This window comes from Hyla sarda, chromosome 7, assembly GCF_029499605.1.
Source record: "Hyla sarda isolate aHylSar1 chromosome 7, aHylSar1.hap1, whole genome shotgun sequence".
NCBI lineage: Eukaryota > Metazoa > Chordata > Amphibia > Anura > Hylidae > Hyla > Hyla sarda.
In genome coordinates, this window is record NC_079195.1 from 118,744,158 (window position 1) to 118,763,355 (window position 19,198).

Below are 19,198 nucleotides of genomic sequence, written 5' to 3' on the forward strand. Positions count from 1 at the left end.
CTCCAACTATGGCAAGTCTCCAGATTGGTGGAGCATATTAAAATTGCAAATCTATTGTGACAAGCCAAAGTTGCTGTCATATTGGTATAGCGTCTTGATATATCTTGGAATTATCGATCCCATGATTATTTTTAATTCACATAGATTTTTGGGTAATCACATATTTTGTTGATACTATCATTATTTTTGATTTTCTGGCTCTTAGTATAAAAACAAATAAAAGTTATGTTTTAGTGTCCTTTCAGTGATTCCAACATATGAACTTCAAGAACTGATTGTTAACTTGTTGCAAATTATTTCTCACATCTTGAGAAGAGCCATTGTCATGTTATCCAATACAAAAAAAAAATCTTAAACAATAAAATAAAGAAACATATTTGTTATGGCCAGAAATGTCCAAACTATTAACCCCTTAAGGACCGGGGGGTTTTCCGTTTTTGCATTTTTGTTTTTTTGCTCCTTGCCTTTAAAAAATCATAACTCTTTCAATTTTGCACCTAAAAATCCATATGATGGCTTATTTTTTGCGCCACCAATTCTACTTTGTAATGACATCAGTTATTTTGCCCAAAAATCTACGGTGAAACAGAAATAAAATCATTGTGCGATAAAATTGAAAAAAAAACGCCGTTTTGTAACTTTTGGGCGCTTCCGTTTCTACGTAGTACATTTTTCGGTAAAAATGACACCTTATCTTTATTCTGTAGGTCCATACGATTAAAGTGATGCCCTACTTATATAGGTTTGATTTTGTCGGACTTCTGGAAAAAATCATAACTACCTGCAGGAAAATTAATACGTTTAAAATTGTCATCTTCTGACCCCTATAACTTTTTTATTTTTCCGTGTATGGGGTGGTATGAGGGCTAATTTTTTGCGCCGTGATCTGAAGTTTTTAACGGTACCATTTTTGCATTGATAGGACTTATTGATCATTATTTTATATCATTATTGATCATTTAAATGATATAAAAAGTGACCAAAAATGCACTATTTTGGACTTTTGAATTTTTTTTGCGCGCACGCCATTGACCGAGCGGTTTAATTAATGATATATTTTTATAATTCGGACATTTCCGCACGCGGTGATACCATATACGTTTATTTTTATGTACACTGTGTTTTTTTTTTATTATTGGAAAAGGGGGGTGATTCAAACTTTTAATAGGGGAGGAGTTAAATGATCTTTTTTCACTTTATTTTTTGCAGTGTTATAGGTCCCATAGGGAGCTATAACACTGCACACACTGATCTTTATCATTGATCACTGGTTTCTCATAGGAAACCAGTGATCGACGATTCTGCCGCATGACTGCTCATGCCTGGATCTCAGGCACTGAGCAGTCATTCGGCGATCGGACAGCGAGGAGGCAGGTAGGGGCCCTCCCGCTGTCCTGTAAGCTGTTCGGGATGCCGCGATTAGCAGCGGCTATCCCGAACAGCCCGACTGAGCTAGCCGGCAACTTTCACTTTCGCTTTTAGCCGCGCGGCTCAGCTCTGAGCGCGCGGCTAAAGGGTTAATAGCGCGCGGCGCTGCGATCGGCGCTGCACGCTATTAGAGGCGGGTCCCGGCTTCACTATCACGCCGAGCCCGCCCTGATATGATGCAGGGTTACTGTGTAACCCCGCGTTATATCAGGAGAGCAGGACCAAGGACGTACCGGTACGTCCTTGGTCCTTAAGGGGTTAAAATATAATGATAATAATTCCTTATAGTGAACGGTGTAAACATACATAAGATACCAAAGTCCAAAACTGCTGATTTTTGATCACATAACATCCCAAAAAGTCACATATATGCAAATGTGGTACCAATAAAAACTATATATAATGGTTCAAAAATGAGCATTTATACAGCCCCATTTATAGAATAATAAGAAAGTTATAGGGGGTCAGAAGAGGACAAAATCAAACATACTTTTTAAGCAAAATAAGTGAAATTTTGTTTTAAAAGCAGTACAATAATAAAAAAAAAAAAAAAAGCATGTAAACATGGGTATTCTTTTAATCGTATTGAGCCAGAGAAAAAAATAAAACATGTCAGTTGTACCATAAAGTGCTCGGAATAAAAATGACCCCCCCCCCCCCCAAAAAAAATGCTAAATTGCACTTTACAATTTAATTTCCCCACAAACAATAATTTTATGGTTGCGCTGTGCATTTTATGGTAATTTCTGCGTCATTTCAAAGTACAATTGCTTGTGCAGACAACAAGTCCTCTTTTGGGTCTATAGATGGCCAAATGGGCTGTGTCCTTAGGGGGATAATAACTAAAATAATTAAACTATAACAGTTTCTGTCTCTGAATGGAAATAAAAGGCTCCTTTCCTGTAGCGGTATACATTGGGGAACTCTTTAACCACTTTACTCCTTAGCCTGTTTTGACGTTAAAGGGGAATTCCGGTGAAAACAAGAGGAAAACAAATGTTTTCAAATCAACTGATGCCAGAAAGTTACAGATTTGTAAATTACTTCTATTAAAAAATCTTAACCCTTCCAGTACTTTATATTGTTAATGAAAAGGAGAGGGCCTAAAACATCGTTTTTATTTAGTGTTTTATTAAAAACACATCAAAAAATGAAAATCGTGAGCCAATCACCATTAAAAATGATATAAGTCCAGCAGGCTATCTTAGCACCTGAGCAGGTAATACTCAGGATTTACAAGATAATACATCAGTGTTTAGTCCTCAAAAGGACAACATTGCTATACATGGGTTTTTCCCAAAAGGGGCAAATTTACTCCAGTACTTGCGCCTTCAACGCGTTTCTAATTTTTTACACTTACAGGCTGGTATGGACCTCAACTTTTCCTTTTCATAAGGGGTAAAAGAAGAAAAAGACCCCCCAAAATTTGTAACGGAATTGCTCCCGAGTACAGAAATACCCGATATGTGGCCCTAAACTGTTTCCTTAAAATACGACAGGACTCCGAAATGAGAGAGCGCCCTGCACAGTTGATTTGATTTGCCGCCAGGTAAGGGACCTCCACCGCCGCCAGTCACGCCAGTCCCCCGTTCTTCCCGGATTACCGACACAGGGGGGGGGGGAGGGGGGTCTCAGGACCTCCCCAGGGGTTTGCACGGGATGCCTGCTGAAATTCCCACTGACGTACAAGGATTAAGGGGTTAATAGAAGTCATTTACAAATCTGTTAACTTTCTGTCACCAGTTGATTTGAAAAAAAAAATTGTTTTCTACCGGAGTACCCCTTTAATGGTAAATTTTGATTTATATATTTAGCTGTTTTTGTGAAAAATTCCCATATTTAGCGGAAAAAAAAGAAAAATTTGCATTTTTCTAGATTTGACATTTTCTACTCGTAAGACAAATAGTTATGCCGCACCAAATTAATAATTAATTCACATCTACAATATGTCTACTTTATTGGGTAGATTTTTCAAAGCTGTCTATGTCCCGCATCAATATAGACCAAACTAGAGAGCGTTAGGCTGGTTTATTTTGTGCCTAATTTATCAAAAGTAGCACGGCTCTTGATAAATTCTGTGCACAAACATCGGGATCTATGGTTTAGACTGTATTTAAACCTTCCCCAAGATTTTCTGACATTTCGGCGTACTTTCAGCCAATGCAACTTGTCGCTGAAAAGTCGCTTTTGAGAAATTCAGCACCATTGCATTTTTCTGTCTAAAATAGACTAGAATGCATCATGTTCTAAAAATCCTCTAAAGCAAAAGTCGCAGAAAAGTCACACATATTTAGACTACGACTTTCTGGGCGACAAATTTAGACAGGAAAAAGCAGTCTAAATCCTTTGATAAATATTACCCTATGTTCCCATCATTTGATAAAAATTATTTTACTTTTTTAGAATGTTAGAAGGCTTATAAACTTAGCAGCAATTTTCCAGATTTTCAAGAAAATTTCTAAATCTGATTTTTCAGGGACCAGTTGCCTTCTGAAGTGGATATGAAGGGCCTGTATGTTAGATACCCCCATAAATCACCCCATTAAAAAAAGAAAAACTGCACAGTAGTCAGAATGACATTAAAAAAAGATTTTCCATTTCAATCCATTTTTTTTCTTGTAACACAGTAGGTGTTGACAGAGAAACGCAACGCAAGATTTATTCCACGAATTCTGGCTTATATAGGAATATCCCATATGTGGCCTTTGTGTGCTACATGTCTCACACACAGGCCTCAGACATGAAGGCATGCTGTGTGGATTTTGGGGCTTCCTTTTAGTTTAGGATATTTTTCCTGCATCATATAAAGTTACAGAGGCCTTGAGGTGCAAAAATATTTTTGGTAGACAAATTGACGCTTTTATTGGTACCATTTTGGGGTGCATGAGGTGGTATAAATTAATAAAATCTATTCTGCATAAATTTTTTAGGTCATTCATCATGGGGTTTAAATGACATGTTAACTTTACTCTTTTGGTTAATACGATTATGGCGATACCAAATTTATATACTTTTTTTTTATATTTTAGTACATTTATAGCATAAAAATATTTGGGTAAAAAAATATCATGTTTGTAAGTTGCCGTATTCTGTGAGCCATAACTTTTTTTTTTCACCGACACAGTTGACGTTTTTGGGGGGACTATTTTTGGGTGTGTTCTGGGAGGTATAATATATCTTTTTAATTAAACTTTTTTTTAAAGTACTCGCCGATACCAATTACCAATATTATTGTAAATGTCATGTGACATTTTTATTAAATGGAAAAAGGGGGGCTTTTTTATATTTAAAAAAGTATATATTTTTTATTTAAACTTTTTGAAAAGGGGAACTTATTTTAGGGAAGTTTGTTCATATATATATATATATATATATATATATATATATATATATATTTTTTTTTTATTATTCCACTATTTTTTTGTCCCCATAGGGGACTATTACATGGAATCTGTAGAATGCATACATGGATCAATGCTATGCCATAGCATAGCATTAATCAGTGTAATAGGTACTCCTTTACTACTGCCTGCCATGCATGGCTGTAGTATAGGAGCGATGATTGGATGGCACGGAGCATGGTAAAGGACGTCTGGCCGTCCTCTTAGCTGATCGGGACCCTGCAATTTCACCACAGTGATTCTGATCAGCATCCCTGAGCTAATCGCCAGTTATTTCAGGACTACTGGATGCCGAGATCAACTTTGATTTTGGTGTCTAAAGGGTTAATGTTGGACATCATCGTGATCAGTGAGATCACGCTATAATGCACACTGCAGCGTTCGACAACATGCACAGGGCATCTCTGTGGGGGTCTCGTCAGCAGGTATCAGATTAGGTATCGGGGACATTTTCACAAGTACATGAACTCGTGTAAATGTCCAGTATTGGGACATCCCTACATTTGACATATGCACTGGGAGATTTGCCGACAACTGGATACAAATGTGCTGTGAAAAGAACCATATTTAAACAGGGGGGCTGTAAACTCAGTCACTCAATTTTTAATTGGACAATAACTTAAAATTATTGTAGTTTACAGACTATTTCACTATTAGACCTCTTTTGCACACATTTTTAGTACTAGGCAGTATTTGTAGCTATGGCTTGGCAAGGATCAGGGTAAAAGATCAGTGTGTGTAGTGTTATATCCCCCTATGGGAGCTATAACACTGCAAAAAAAATAAAAATAAGTGAAAAAAAAGTTAATAAATGTCATTTAATCCCTTCCCTAATAAAAGTTTGAAACACCCCCCTTTTCCCATAAAAAATAAAAGAAAACTGTGTATATAAAAATAAACATATGTGGTATCGCCACGTGCCGAAATGTCCGAACTATAAAAATATATTGTTAATTAAACCGCACGGTCAATGGCGTACGCGCCAAAAAATTCCAAAGTCCAAAATAGCGTATTTTTGGTCACTTTTTATATCATGAAAAAATGAATAAAAAGCGATCAAAAGTCTGATCAATACAAAAATGGTACCACTAAAAACTTCAGATCACGGCGCAAAAAATTAGCCCTCATACCGGCCCGTACGCGGAAAAATAAAAAGTTATTGGGGGCAGAAGTTGAGAATTTTTAACGTATAAATTTTCCTGCATGTAGTTATGATTTTTTTCAGAAGTACGACAAAATCAAACCTATATAAGTAGGGTATTGTTTTAACCGTATGGACCTACAGAATAAAGATAAGGTGTCATTTTTACCGAAAAATTTACTGGGTAGAAATGGAAGCCCCCAAAAGTTACAAAATTAAATTTTTTCTTCAATGTTGTCGCACAATGAATTTTTTTTCCGTTTCGCCGTGGATTTTTGGGTAAAATAACTGATGTCTTTGCAAAGTAGAATTCGTGGTGAAAAAAATAAGCCATCATATGGAATTTTATGTGCAAAATTGAAAGCGTTATGATTTTTAGAGGTAAAAATGAAAATGCAAAAATGGAAAAACGCTGAGTTCTTAAGGGGTTAAAGGGGAACTCTGGTGGAAAACAAATATTTTCAAATCAACTGGTGCCAGAAAGTTAAACAGATTTATAAATTACTTCTATTTAAAAATATTAACCCTTCCAGTACTTATCAGCTGCTGTATACTACAGATATACCACAGAGAAATTTGTGAAGTTCTTTCCAGCCTGACAACAGTGCTCCCTGCTGACACCTCTGTCAGTGTCAGGAACTGCCCAGAGCAAGAGAGGTTTTCTATGGGGATATGCTTCTAATCTGGACAGTTCCTGGCACAGACTGAGGTTTCAACCAAGAGCATTGTTGTCAGACTGGAAAGAACTGCATAATTTTCTCTGGAGCATACAGCAACTGATGAGTACTGGGAAGGTTAAGATTTTTTAATAGAAGTCATTTACAAATCTATATAGAAAGAAAAAGGAATGTCCGGCACTGCTGTAGCTGGTAGGTATTGGATGACGGTGCAAGGTATGAGGTCCAAGAGAACTGAGAATGGAGGAAAGGTAGTGCTCTGACTGCAATGGATAAGTGCAATAATCCAACGATGTAGAGGTAAAGAAACACAATCGGCACTCACCGGTCTTCTCCAAAAATGACTTTTTTAATGCATAATACTCACATAGAACTTCGACAATAGGGGAGAGGGATATGGTGCAGGGGGGGTAAAGACCGGTGAGTGCCGATTGTGTTTCTTTACCTCTACATCGTTTAATTTACAAATCTGTTTACCTTTCTGGCACCAGTTGAATTGAAAACATTTGTTTTCTACTTGTTTCCACCGGAGTTCCCTTTAACACCTATATGTAGCTCTTCCACTGTCACCACCTTCATCGTTCCCCTTGTTGTTCTAGGTGCTCTTCTATTCTTCATCTTGTAATCTTGTAGATTTTAGTTGTTAGTATAAAGTATGGCTTCACTACATAGCTGTCAAGAAAACATTTTACTAACTGTGGCAATGCTTTCACTGATTTGCTATTCCTAGTTACCATTTGTTGCATTGATTTTCCAATGGTATTCTGTTACAGAATTTAATAGTGTAAAAATATACAGAGGGGATGGAGGGTGTTTTGTCTGTGATACATCATTATGGCCTCTTAGCTTTTATAATTTCTTAAGTTTAACAACTGATATATTCCCATACACCTGCGCCTCACTGCTGGAATGGGTGAGTGGGACACAGGTAGTGGGTTGTAAGAAAATGGTTCAGAACAATGTGTAATACGTTTCCAATCCTCTGATCTTGTTCCACCAGCTCTCTGTGCTCTCTGACATGCCTTCCGATGGTTGCTAAGCAACCTAAATAGTACCACTCTGCATGGGCTCCAATGCACTAGGCAGACTTATATTTCTCACAGCAAATCTGTCAGGTTTGGAGTCATTTAGGAAGAGGAAATATGTGCTCTGAATCAAAATGATAAAGTGCATTGAATGCAGACTTTTCCATGAGATCATTGCAGTGTAAACACAGAAAAAGAGCTAAGCCTTGTTGTCACTTGGACAGCCTAGCCGGCTTCAATATATTGCATGCTCCTATTTGTGTTTATTTTTAGCATGATGCATTCACTTGTGAATAGGAATTGCATATTGCTAGCGTGTATCACAGTAATTGACCAAATGAAGATAAATTAATCCAAATAACTCATATGGGAGACAGCTAGCATAAGAATGCATACTCAATAAAATGCCATAACACTGAGTCTGCAAAATATATTATACTGTGTACCTGAAAGCCATATTGCAGCAAATAATACATGTACAATATAATGTGGCTGCCACTATTTGCAACAGTGTTTTGAGAGAAAAAATATGGGGGGGGGGGGGTATTTATCATGACTGTCAATTCTTACACTGCCGTAAAGGTAAAGTGCACGGAAGTAGGATGCACTAAATTCATTAAGATGCTCGAGCCTTTTAATGCTTTTAGCGCATCTTTCTTTATCCATGTCCTACACATGTATGCCTACACATCTATTCCTTTAAAGCGTACCTGTCATAGTGCAAAAAAAGAAAAAAAAGTGATATGTTACTCAGGACCCAATCCTGATCATGTGCATATCATTTTTATGTTGTCTCGGACCTACCGTATTTTTCGCTTTATAGGACGCACCGGCATATAAGACGCACCCAATTTATAGGTGCTAAATCTAAAAAAATAAAGATTTTGAACCCAATAGTTGTCTTCAGCCTGCTGACCTGCAGATGTTGCAAAACTATAACTCCCAGCATGCCCGGACAGCCGTTGGCTGTCCGGGCATGCTGGGAGTTGTAGTTTTGCAACATCTGGTGGTCCGCAGATTGAAGACCACTGCATAGGAGGTAATACTCACGTGTCCCCGCCGCTCCGGACCTGTCACCGCTACCCTGGATGTCGCTCCATCGCTGTCGCCGTGTCCCCGTCGCTCCAGAACGTCTCTGCTGCCGGCCGGGTATCCTCGCTCTCCGTCGCCGCCATCACGTCGTTACGCATGCCGACGCACGTACGCGACGACGTGATGACGAGGAAGGAGAGCGCCGGCCATACAGGGGATCCCTGAACGGAGAAGACACCGAGGAGGCAGGTAAGGTCCCTCCCGGTGTCCTGTAAGCACTAACCCGGCTATTCACTCGGGCTGTTCGGGACCGCCGCGGTGAAATCGCGGAGGTCCCGAACAGCCCGACTGAACAGCCAGGTTAGTGTCACTTTACCTTCAGACGCGGCGGTCAGCTTTGATCGTGCGTCTGAAGGGTTAATACAGGGCATCACCGCGATCGGTGATGTCCTGTATCAGTCGCGGGTCCCGGCTGTTGATGGCCGCAGGGACCGCCGCGATAGGGGTGTATTCGCCGTATAAGACACACCAACTTTTTCCCCCTGCGTCTTATACAGCGAAAAATACGGTATATATCCAGAGATATAAGCACATTTATATGCTGGTGAGTAACTTTTTCATTGTGCAGGCTGGAGGGGGCGTGTCTGTCTGTCAACACCCCCCCCGCCCCCATGTGTATGTAAGTGTGTGTATGAACATTCCTATTCAGGTTGGGGTATGTGCAGAGCATTGCAGACAACTGTGAAATGCTCTGCACATACCCCCCCCCCATGTGTATAGCAGTGTATGTATGAACATTCCTATACAGGTGGGGGTATGTATAGAGCATTGCACCCTAGTCTGGCTTATTTTTAACCCCTTAAGGACTCGTGACGTACCGGTACGTCATGAGTCCGCTCGCGATCTATAATGCGGGGCCACGGCGTGGCCCCCGCTTCATAGCGGGTCGGGCCTGGCCGCTAACAACGGGTGGGACCCGTGGCTAATAGTGCGCGGCACTGATTGCAGTGCGGCGCGCTATTAACCCTTTAGACGCGGAGTTCAAAGTTGAACGCCGCGTCTAAAATGAAAGTGCTGGTTAGCTCTGGGAGCTGTTCGGGATCGCCGCGGTGAAATCGCGGCCTCCCGAACAGCTGCTGGACACGAGGAGGGTCTCCTACCTTGCCTCCTGGTGTCCGATCGCCGAATGACTGCTCAGTGCCTGAGATCCAGGCATGAGCAGTCAAGCGGCAGAATCATCGATCACTGGTTTCCTATGAGAAACCAGTGATCAATGATAAAGATCAGTGTGTGCAGTGTTATAGGTCCCTATGGGAGCTATAACACTGCAAAAAAAATGTGAGAAAAAAAAGTGAATAAAGATCATTTAACTCCTCCCCTAATAAAAGTTTGAATCACCCCCCTTTTCCCTTAAAAAAAAATGTGTAAATAAAAACAAACATATATGTATCGCCGTGTGCGGAAATGTCCAAATTATAAAAATATATTGTTAATTAAACCGCACGGTAAATGGCGTACACTCAAAAAAATTCCAAAGTCCAAAATAGTGCATTTTTGGTCACTTTTTATATCATGAAAAAAGGAATAAAAAGCGATTAAAAAGTCCTATCAATGCAAAAATGGTACCGCTAAAAACTTCAGATCATGGTGCAAAAAATTTGCCCTCATACCCGGAAAAATAAAAAAGTTATAGGGGTCAGAAGATGACAATTTTAAACGTATAAATTTTCCTGCATGTAGTTATGATTTTTTCCAGAAGTACGACAAAATCAAACCTATATAAGTAGGGTATCATTTTAATCGCATGGACCTACAGAATAAAGAGAAGGTGTCATTGTTACCGAAAAATTTACTGTGTAGAAACAGAAGCCCCCCAAAAGTTACAGAATTGCGTTTTTTTTCCAAATTTGTCTCACAATGATTTTTTTTCCGTTTCGCCGTAGATTTTTGGGTAAAATGACTGATGTCATTACAAAGTAGAATTGATGGCGCAAAAAAGGTAATGAGGAAAAAATGAAAATGCAAAAACGGAAAAACCCAGAGTCCTTAAGGGGTTAATGTGGATGAAATAAGGGTATATCTTTATATGTCCATAGGACATATCGCTTGGAGATCTCTAGGCCTTCTAAAAAAAATTGTATAGAACGCCGGGTTTGGGCGGTCGTGGCATGACGTCACGACCTTGGCGATCTGAATCCGGCGTTCTGAATATTCAATGTTGGTCACATTAAGCCATTAACTGTATTCCAGTAGTCCAGTTATTTAGAAATGTAGAGTTCATCCTTTTTTCATTTTACTTTTAGTAATGAGTACATTTTTCTTTGTTTTCAGCTCAATTCCTTATTCAAGGTTGTACTACATTTTCAAAGCATTTCCAGCAGTAGATGATGAAATTAAAAACTACCGGTAAGTTACAAAAAAAAAAAAATCTTTACCTGTTTTTCTTGATAGTATAGATTAAGTTTATTCAATTTATATAATTGACACATGTTCAAATTTTAAAGTATGCTGTTATAAAAGTAAACATTTGTGTACGCAGTTGTATATGTCTAACGTTGACTTTGTAGCAGCCTATAACTTTCACTACTTAACATGTAACTGTCGATTCAATTATTTGCCCATATGACAATAGTACAAACAGATTTTGTCCTCCCTAATAAAGATAATCCACAACAAATCTGCAGAAAACTGCAGCCTATCTGCCACATGTAAACATACCCTTACAGAAAAATTCCTCTTTTCTCTACTTATCAAACCCCTTTCCTTATCCCCTCTGCCTCCTGCACTGACCACTCACTTTCACTGATTACAATCCATCTTTAGGGTAGTGTCACATGTAGTGCAGCCACAGCGTATTTTAGGATTGTACATTTTCCTGCCCAGTGTGACAATTTCTAAGTGAGCCAAGTTTATTTAAGTGAAATTTAGTTTTATTATCTACAATGAAGGTATATAATTTATTCTAATTAAAAAGGGATCTAGATATAGTTATGAGAATCTTGCTAGTTTGCAATACATACCTAGTATGCCAATACGGTACTTCCACATTTTTGTCCAGTGCCAATAAATGAATAACTATCTTTAAATGGGTACTCCGGTGAAAAACTTGCTCTCTGCTGACATCTCTGTCCATTTTAAGAACTGTCCAGAGTAGGAGAAAATCCCCATAGAAAACATATGCTGCTCTGGACAGTTCCTAAAATGGACAGAGATGTCAGCAGAAAGCACTGTGGTCATGATGTCAGCAGAGAGCTCTGTGTTCCAAAAAGAAAAGAATTTCCTCTGTAGTATTCAGCAGCTAATAAGTACTGGAAGGATTAACCCCTTAAGCCCTTTTTCACCTTAAGGACTCGGCCGTTTTTTGCATTTCTGACCACTGTCACTTTAAATATTAATAACTCTGGAATGCTTTTCCTTATCATTCTGATTCCGAGATTGTTTTTTTGTGACATATTCTACTTTAACATAGTGGTAAATTGTTGTGGGAAATTGCATCCTTTCTTGGTGAAAAATCCCCAAATTTGATGAAAAAAATGAAAATTTAGCATTTTTCTAACTTTGAAGCTCTCTGCTTGTAAGGAAAATGGATATTCAAAAAAAATGTTTTGGGTTCACATATACAATATGCTTCTTTATGTTTGCATCATAACATTTATGAGTTTTTACTTTTGGAAGACACCAGAGGGCTTCAAAGTTCAGCAGCAATTTTCAAATTTTTCACAAAATTTTCAAACTCCCTATTTTTCAGGGACCACTTCAGTTTTGAAGTGGATTTGAAGGCGCTCTGCTGGCGCACTACAGGTCTCGGAAGAGGAGGAGTCACATTTGGCGTTTTGGAAGCAAATTTTGCTCTGGGGGCATGCCGCATTTAGGAAGCCCTTATGGTGCCAAAACAGCAAAAAAAAAAACACATGGCATACCATTTTGGAAACTAGACCCTTTGTGGAACGTAACAAGTGGTAATACCTTAATACCCCACAGGTGTTTCACGGCTTTTGCATATGTAAAAATGAAAAAAAAAATTTTTACCTAAAATGCTTGGTTTCCCAAAAATGTTACATTTTTAAAAAGGGTAATAGCAGAAAATACCCCCAAAATTTGTAACACAATTTCTCCCGAGTACGGCGATACCCCATATGTGACCCTAAACTGTTGCCTTGAAATACGACAGGGCTCCAAAGTGAGAGCGCCATGCGCATTTGAGGCCTAAATTAGGGACTTGCATAGGGGTGGACATAGGGGTATTCTACGCCAGTGATTCCCAAACAGGATGCCTCCAGCTGTTGTAAAACTCCCAGCATGCTTGGACAGTCAGTGGCTGTCTGGCAATACTGGGAGTAGTTGTTTTGCAACAGCTGGAGGCTCCGTTTTGGAAACAGTGGCGTACCAGACGTTTTTCATTTTTATTGGGGAGGGGGGCTGTGTAGGGGTATGTGTTTATTTAGTGTTTTTTACTTTTTATTTTATTGTGTGTTAGTGTAGTGTAATGATTTTAGGGTACAGTCACACGGGCGGGGGTTCACAGTAGTTTCTCGCAGGCAGTTTGAGCTGCGGCAGAAAATTTGCCGCAGCTCAAACTTGCAGCCGGATACTTACTGTAAACATCCGCCCATGTGAGTGTACCCTGTACATTCACATTGGGGGGAGAGAAACATCCAGCGGTTGCAATACTACAACTCCCAGCATGTACGGTCTAGCAGTGCATGCTGGGAGTTGTAGTTTTGCAACAGCTGGAGGCACACTGGTTGTGAAACAGTGTTTTGCAACCAGTGTGCCTTCAGCTGTTGCAAAACTACAACTCCCAGCATGCACTGATAGACCGTGCATGCTGGGAGTTGTAGTTATGCAACCAGCAGATGCACCACTAAAACTCCCAGCATGCACTTTAGCTGATTGTGCAAGCTGGGAGTTGTAGTTATACAACAGCTGAAGATACACTTTTCCATAGAAAAAATGTGCCTTCAGCTGTTGCAAAACTATAAGTCCCAGCATGCCCATAAGGGAATGCTGGGAGTTGTGGTGGTCTGCCTCCTGCTGTTGCATAACTACAGCTCCCAGCATGCCTTTTTGCATGCTGGAAGCTGTTGCTAAGCAACAGCAGGAGGCTGTCAATCACCTCCAACTGCTGCTCCACGCCGCCGCACACAGGTCAGTCCCTCGTCGCCGCCGCCGCTCCTGGGGCCCCGATCCCAACATTAACGCCGGGGATCGGGGTCCCCAGCTGCCGGGGTCAATTTCCCGCACCCGCTCACGTCCTACGGAAGAGGGGCGGAGCGGGTTGCGGGAGTGACACCAGCAGCAGGTGCCCTGATTGGTAGGCCTGTAAACCGGCCGACAAATCAGGGCGATCGTGAGGTGGCACCAGTGCCACCTCACCCCTGCTGGCAATGGCTGTTCGAGGCTGTCAGAGACGGCCCCGATTAGCCAGTAATTACGGGTCACTGGAGACCCGATTGACCCGGAATCCGCCGCAGATCGCTGGGCTGAATTGTACAGCGAACTGCGGCCATCGCCGACATGGGGGGTCATCATGACCCCCCTGGGCGATATGCTGCGATGCCTGCTGAACGATTTCAGCAGGCATCGGGCACCGGCTCCTCTCCAGCTGGCTGCGGGGGGCCGGGAAAGCTCATGACATTCTCATACGTCATGAGTCCTTAAGGACTCTGAAATGAAGACGTATGAGAACGTCATGAGTCCTTAAGGGGTTAAGATTTTTTAATAGAAGTAATTTACAAATCTGTTTAACTTTCTGGCACCAGTTGATTAAAAAAAAAAAAGTTTTCCACTGGAGTACCCCTTTAATGGCTACTCAAAATCATCTGGAATTCTTGAAGGCTTAAATGAGGAAACCTGGCTTTCTGCCTTGAAGTCACTTCTGCTGACAAAATGCATCTTTAGGAACAACCCAACTATTTAATTTTTACACAGCATTTGTTGTAGAGCAGCAAAAGGCACCATATTATACACCATAATATTTTCATAGATGGAGGCTCAAAGACTGAACATGCTGTCCGTAGAGGCAGATTTCATACATGTATAATTGCGTTGCCCTAAATTATTTCATGATTGGGAAAAAAGTTATATTTCCTTTATTATTTAGGCTCTGTATTCCTTTTGATACAATTAATTGCTTTCTTGGTTTAGAAATGGAATTGGTAGGTAATAGTAAAGCCAACAGAATTGTTCTCAAGGGTTTGTTCTTTGAAAAGAAATGTATCACTTTTATGTAGAAATCTTCTTATCCACCCATAATTCCAAAATTGAAATACAGAAAGAGTAAATTATTAGCAACATACTACATATAATGGTCAGAAATACGGTTATACTTACTTATATACACACATGGCAGCTTAGGGCTCTTTTGACATCTGCATGAATAATTTCCATTGTTCTGCTCCCCCATAGGAGCAAAACAACCAAAATGAAGATTATTCTTTTAAAAGAGAGAAACACAGCGATTGACAGCATTTCACTGGACAAAATAGTGATGCACACTCAGGGCCAGATTAAGGCTGCTTGGAGGACGGAGCACTTTAGTATGATGGGGCCCCCCTTCCCCGAAAAAAAAAATAAACAATGCCGACACAGACACATCCCTAAATCTCAACCCCCCCCCCCCCCCCTGCATGTTTTCAATTATGACAATTAACAAGCCTTCAAAAAGGAATGGGCATTTCCGACTATGCAACCCATTTTTTGGTGGGGGTCCATCTGCTGGGACCCCCATTAATTACCTCAGTTCCAGTGGCTTTCCACCTACTGAAAATCTACAACTCCCATAACGTCTTTTTTTTTTTTTTTTTTAAACAGTAAGTTTTATAAAAAAAATTTAAGTCATACATAGTTGGGGTTAACAGTAACGTATCCAACAAGTCCGTGGGATCAAGTAACAAGAATATGCATGGTAGAGCACTGGACATATGTAAATCAAACTCAAAGGAAATGAGAGACTATCGTACATAGGCAGCTTAGGTCACCAAAACAAAAAGGGAAGAACAGTTGAGCACTGGCATAAGCAAATCTCCTCATGAGGGGACAGGATAACACATATCAATATCTGAGTAAAACAAGTTTGGGTTAACACTATCAGCAGTGCGTGTATACTAGGTTATACTCTGAGGAGTCAAAACTACCAGTTAGAACTTGAGGAAGCAATTGGTGACTAACAAATGTGGGAATAGGTTGATAGTTCCCATGAGAAACAGTGGATGTAAGAAAAGGAGAGATGGAGAAAAAGGGAGAAAGGGACAGAGATAGGCATAATGTGAGTAGTAGGGAGTATGAGGGAGGGGTAGATAGAGGGAGACAGGGCAGGTTAGAGTGTGTGCGTACCTCAGGAGGTGACAGGCGCGGGCAGGGCCCTCGCAGGGCAGGCTTGCTGACTATGCTGGGCAGGGCAACACACTCGAGAAAGGCACAAGAGAATCAAGGAGGTGGCTAGGGTGTCATGTAAGAGGTTCTGTAGTCACTGGACAACAAAAACATAGTCCAAGGGCTCCAGATTCGATGATGTTTCGTCACTTGGTTTTTGGAGTCAGCGATAAGCTCCTCCATCCTATGTATTTTGGACAGTTCTTGGGCCCAGGAAGAGAAAGACGGGGGTGTAGTGGATTTCCAGAGCCTCGGGATAACTGACCTGGCCGCTAGAAGCATAAAACCGATCAGGCGAGAGTGCCATTTTGGGACAGATTGAGGGAGAATGGAAAGAAGGAGAGCAGCCGGATCTAAGTCAAGTGGTACAGAAGTTAGTTTGTGTATGACCTCTCGAACAGTCGACCAGAACGGGGCTAGGATGGGACAGTGTAACCAAATGTGTGACATCGTGCCTCCTCCACCGCCACAACGCCAGCAAACGTCCTGTACCCCGGGATACATACGAGACAGTAGTGTTGGAACTCTATACCACCTCGTCAGAACTTTATAGTTTGTTTCCTGCGCTTTACTAGAGATAGTGGATTTATGACACATACGAACAGCCTTATTCCATTCCTCGTCCGAGAACCCATGCAATAGCTCCCTCTCCCAGCTTGCTCTGAAGAGAAGGGATTCCATTCCGAGGGAGTCTAAGAGGAGTGAGTAGATAGTGCTAACTGGGCGACCAGGCCCTGACGTAGAGACACATAGCTTCTCAAACGAGGAAAGGGGGCGATGTAAGTGCAGGTCGGTCCTCCGAGAGGAGTAAAAGTGTTGGAGTTGTATATATTGAAAGCGTTGGCCAGGTGTGGCGGCGGAATCAGGGACAAGGTCGTCAAGTGGCTTCAGGCCAGAGTGGTCAAAGAAGGTGCAGAATGAGACCCCTTCCAATCTAGAGCGGCCAAGGAAGGAGGTGGAGGAGAGAGCTGGAGGGAAGGCCGGGTTTCCGAAAACTGGTGTTAGGGGACCATCTGGCGTGAAGAGGGAGGTGACTGTTAAATAGTATCGCCGGGCAAATACAATTGAAGAGGTGACAGAAGGCACCTCTTGGGTGAAAGCGGTTGCCAGAGATTGCGTAGGAAGCCACAATAGATTTTTAGGGTCCAGAGGGGAGGCGTGGCTCTCCAGTGTTACCCACTGTTTAGTAGTCGTGGCTGCACGACAATCCATCACTCTGGTCAGGATCACTGCTAGGAAGTAAAAAAGGCAGTCGGGGAGACCCAGCCCTCCGTCGGATTTACGTCTAATCAAAATGCGTCGGTCCACCCTCGGTCTCGCGTGGGCCCAGATAAAACCAGATAAGAGCGAAACGAGTCCCCCAAAGGAGGATTTAGGGAGGTTGGAGGGAACACAAGAGAAGATATAGAGAAGTCTAGGGAGAATGTTCATCTTCACAATATTAACCCTACCCAACCAGGAGAAGTTCTTTCGCTCCCATCTGGTCAAGATAGTCTTAATAGTGTGTAGTAAAGGGGGGAAATTAAGACGAAAGGCGTCTTTAGGGTCACTTGGAACTTGGATACCAAGGTACTGTAGGGATGTAGAGCACCATTTGAAGGGGAAATTGGCCTGAATGTGGTGAACTACCTCAGGGGGAAGGGAGACATTAAGGGCCTCACTTTTGGTGGCGTTTACCTTATAATTCGAGTAGTGTGCATAGGCGCGTATGGTGGAGAGCACTGAAGGGAGAGAGGTGAGGGGGGAAGAAAGGAACAATAAAAGGTCATCCGCAAAAGCGGAGCATTTGTGATGGTGCGAAGGTACTTGGAGACCTCTAATGTCGGGATTCTGCCGAATCGCTACTAGTAGGTGTTCCATACAGAGGACAAATAGCAACGGGGATAAAGGGCACCCTCCCATAATGTCTTGAGAGCCTTAGACATCATAGAAGTTGTAGTTTTGCAACAGTTGGAAAGTCACAGATTGGGGTACAGTTTCACTCATGATCACCTAGTCAGAAAGAATACACAATGATATAATGGCTCACAGGTGACGTCTTCTCTGTTGTCTTCCATTTTCTCCTTCATCCGGTCCAGATGGGGTGGTGGCTTCCAGCTAAATCTTCCTCTGCAGAGTGTGATGCTCAGACATCATTGGTTCCTCACTTTGTCAGCAGATCCTTATCCCGTATATGAAAAAATAATCAATATGAGCCTGTTAGACACTGTGCCCCCTGAATATAACCCCTCCAAACACTAAGCCCCTGAAAATGCTGCCACACACTGTTTTTTCTCAGTTTGGCTGAATCCCACCTCTCTACTGTCCTCCTCCAGACCCCTTTGTTCCCCCAGACCTCTGTGTCCCCTCCTCCAGACCCTTGTTTTCTCCTCCCTGACCCCTCAGTCACCCTAGACCCTTCAGTCACCTCAAATGCCTTAGTCCTCCTCCAGACCCCTATGTCCCCTCCTCCCCAATCCCTCAGTCACGCCCAGACCCCCCCCCCAATTCTCCTACAGATCCCTCAGTCACCTCCCCCCCAGACCACTCAGCCACCCCCAGTCCTCCTCAATACCCCTCTTTCCCATCCTCCACTGACCCCTCAGTCACCCCCAGACTCCTCAGTCCTCCTACAGATCCCTCAGTCACCCTAGACCCCTACGTCATCACCCATCCTCCTCCAGATCCATCTCTTCCCTCCTTCTCCAACCCCTCAGTCCTCTTCCAGAGATCCTCATCACCCCACTGTCCCATTCTCCTGACTCCTTTGTCCTTTTTATTTAGACTCTGTTCCCCACATACTGTTTCCTGAGTCCTGTCCCTGTACTATTACATCACTGTGTATTATTATTATGTGACGTCATACATACATGTTCATACACACAACATACATGCTGTACACATTACATACTGTACATGCATGCATCATATACACACAACACACATACTGTACACAATACATACTGTACATGCATCATATACACACAACACACATACTGTACACAATACATACTGTACATGCATCATATACACACAACACACATACTGTACACAATACATACTGTACATGCATCATATGCACACAACACACATACTCTACACAGTACATACTGTACATCACCACAACACACATACTGTACA

The 19,198-nt window shown here is 41.6% G+C and overlaps 1 protein-coding gene across 3 annotated transcripts in view; it reads left to right on the forward strand.

Moving 5' to 3' along the window:
* PSD (pleckstrin and Sec7 domain containing) overlaps window positions 1-19,198 on the forward strand; it is a 612,742-nt gene that overhangs the window by 131,512 nt on the left and 462,032 nt on the right. For all 3 annotated transcript variants that reach the window (XM_056530561.1, XM_056530562.1, XM_056530564.1), the window contains exon 3: window positions 11,036-11,110. The gene's annotated coding sequence lies outside the window, so the exon portion shown is untranslated. The remainder of the gene's footprint in view (window positions 1-11,035; window positions 11,111-19,198) is intronic.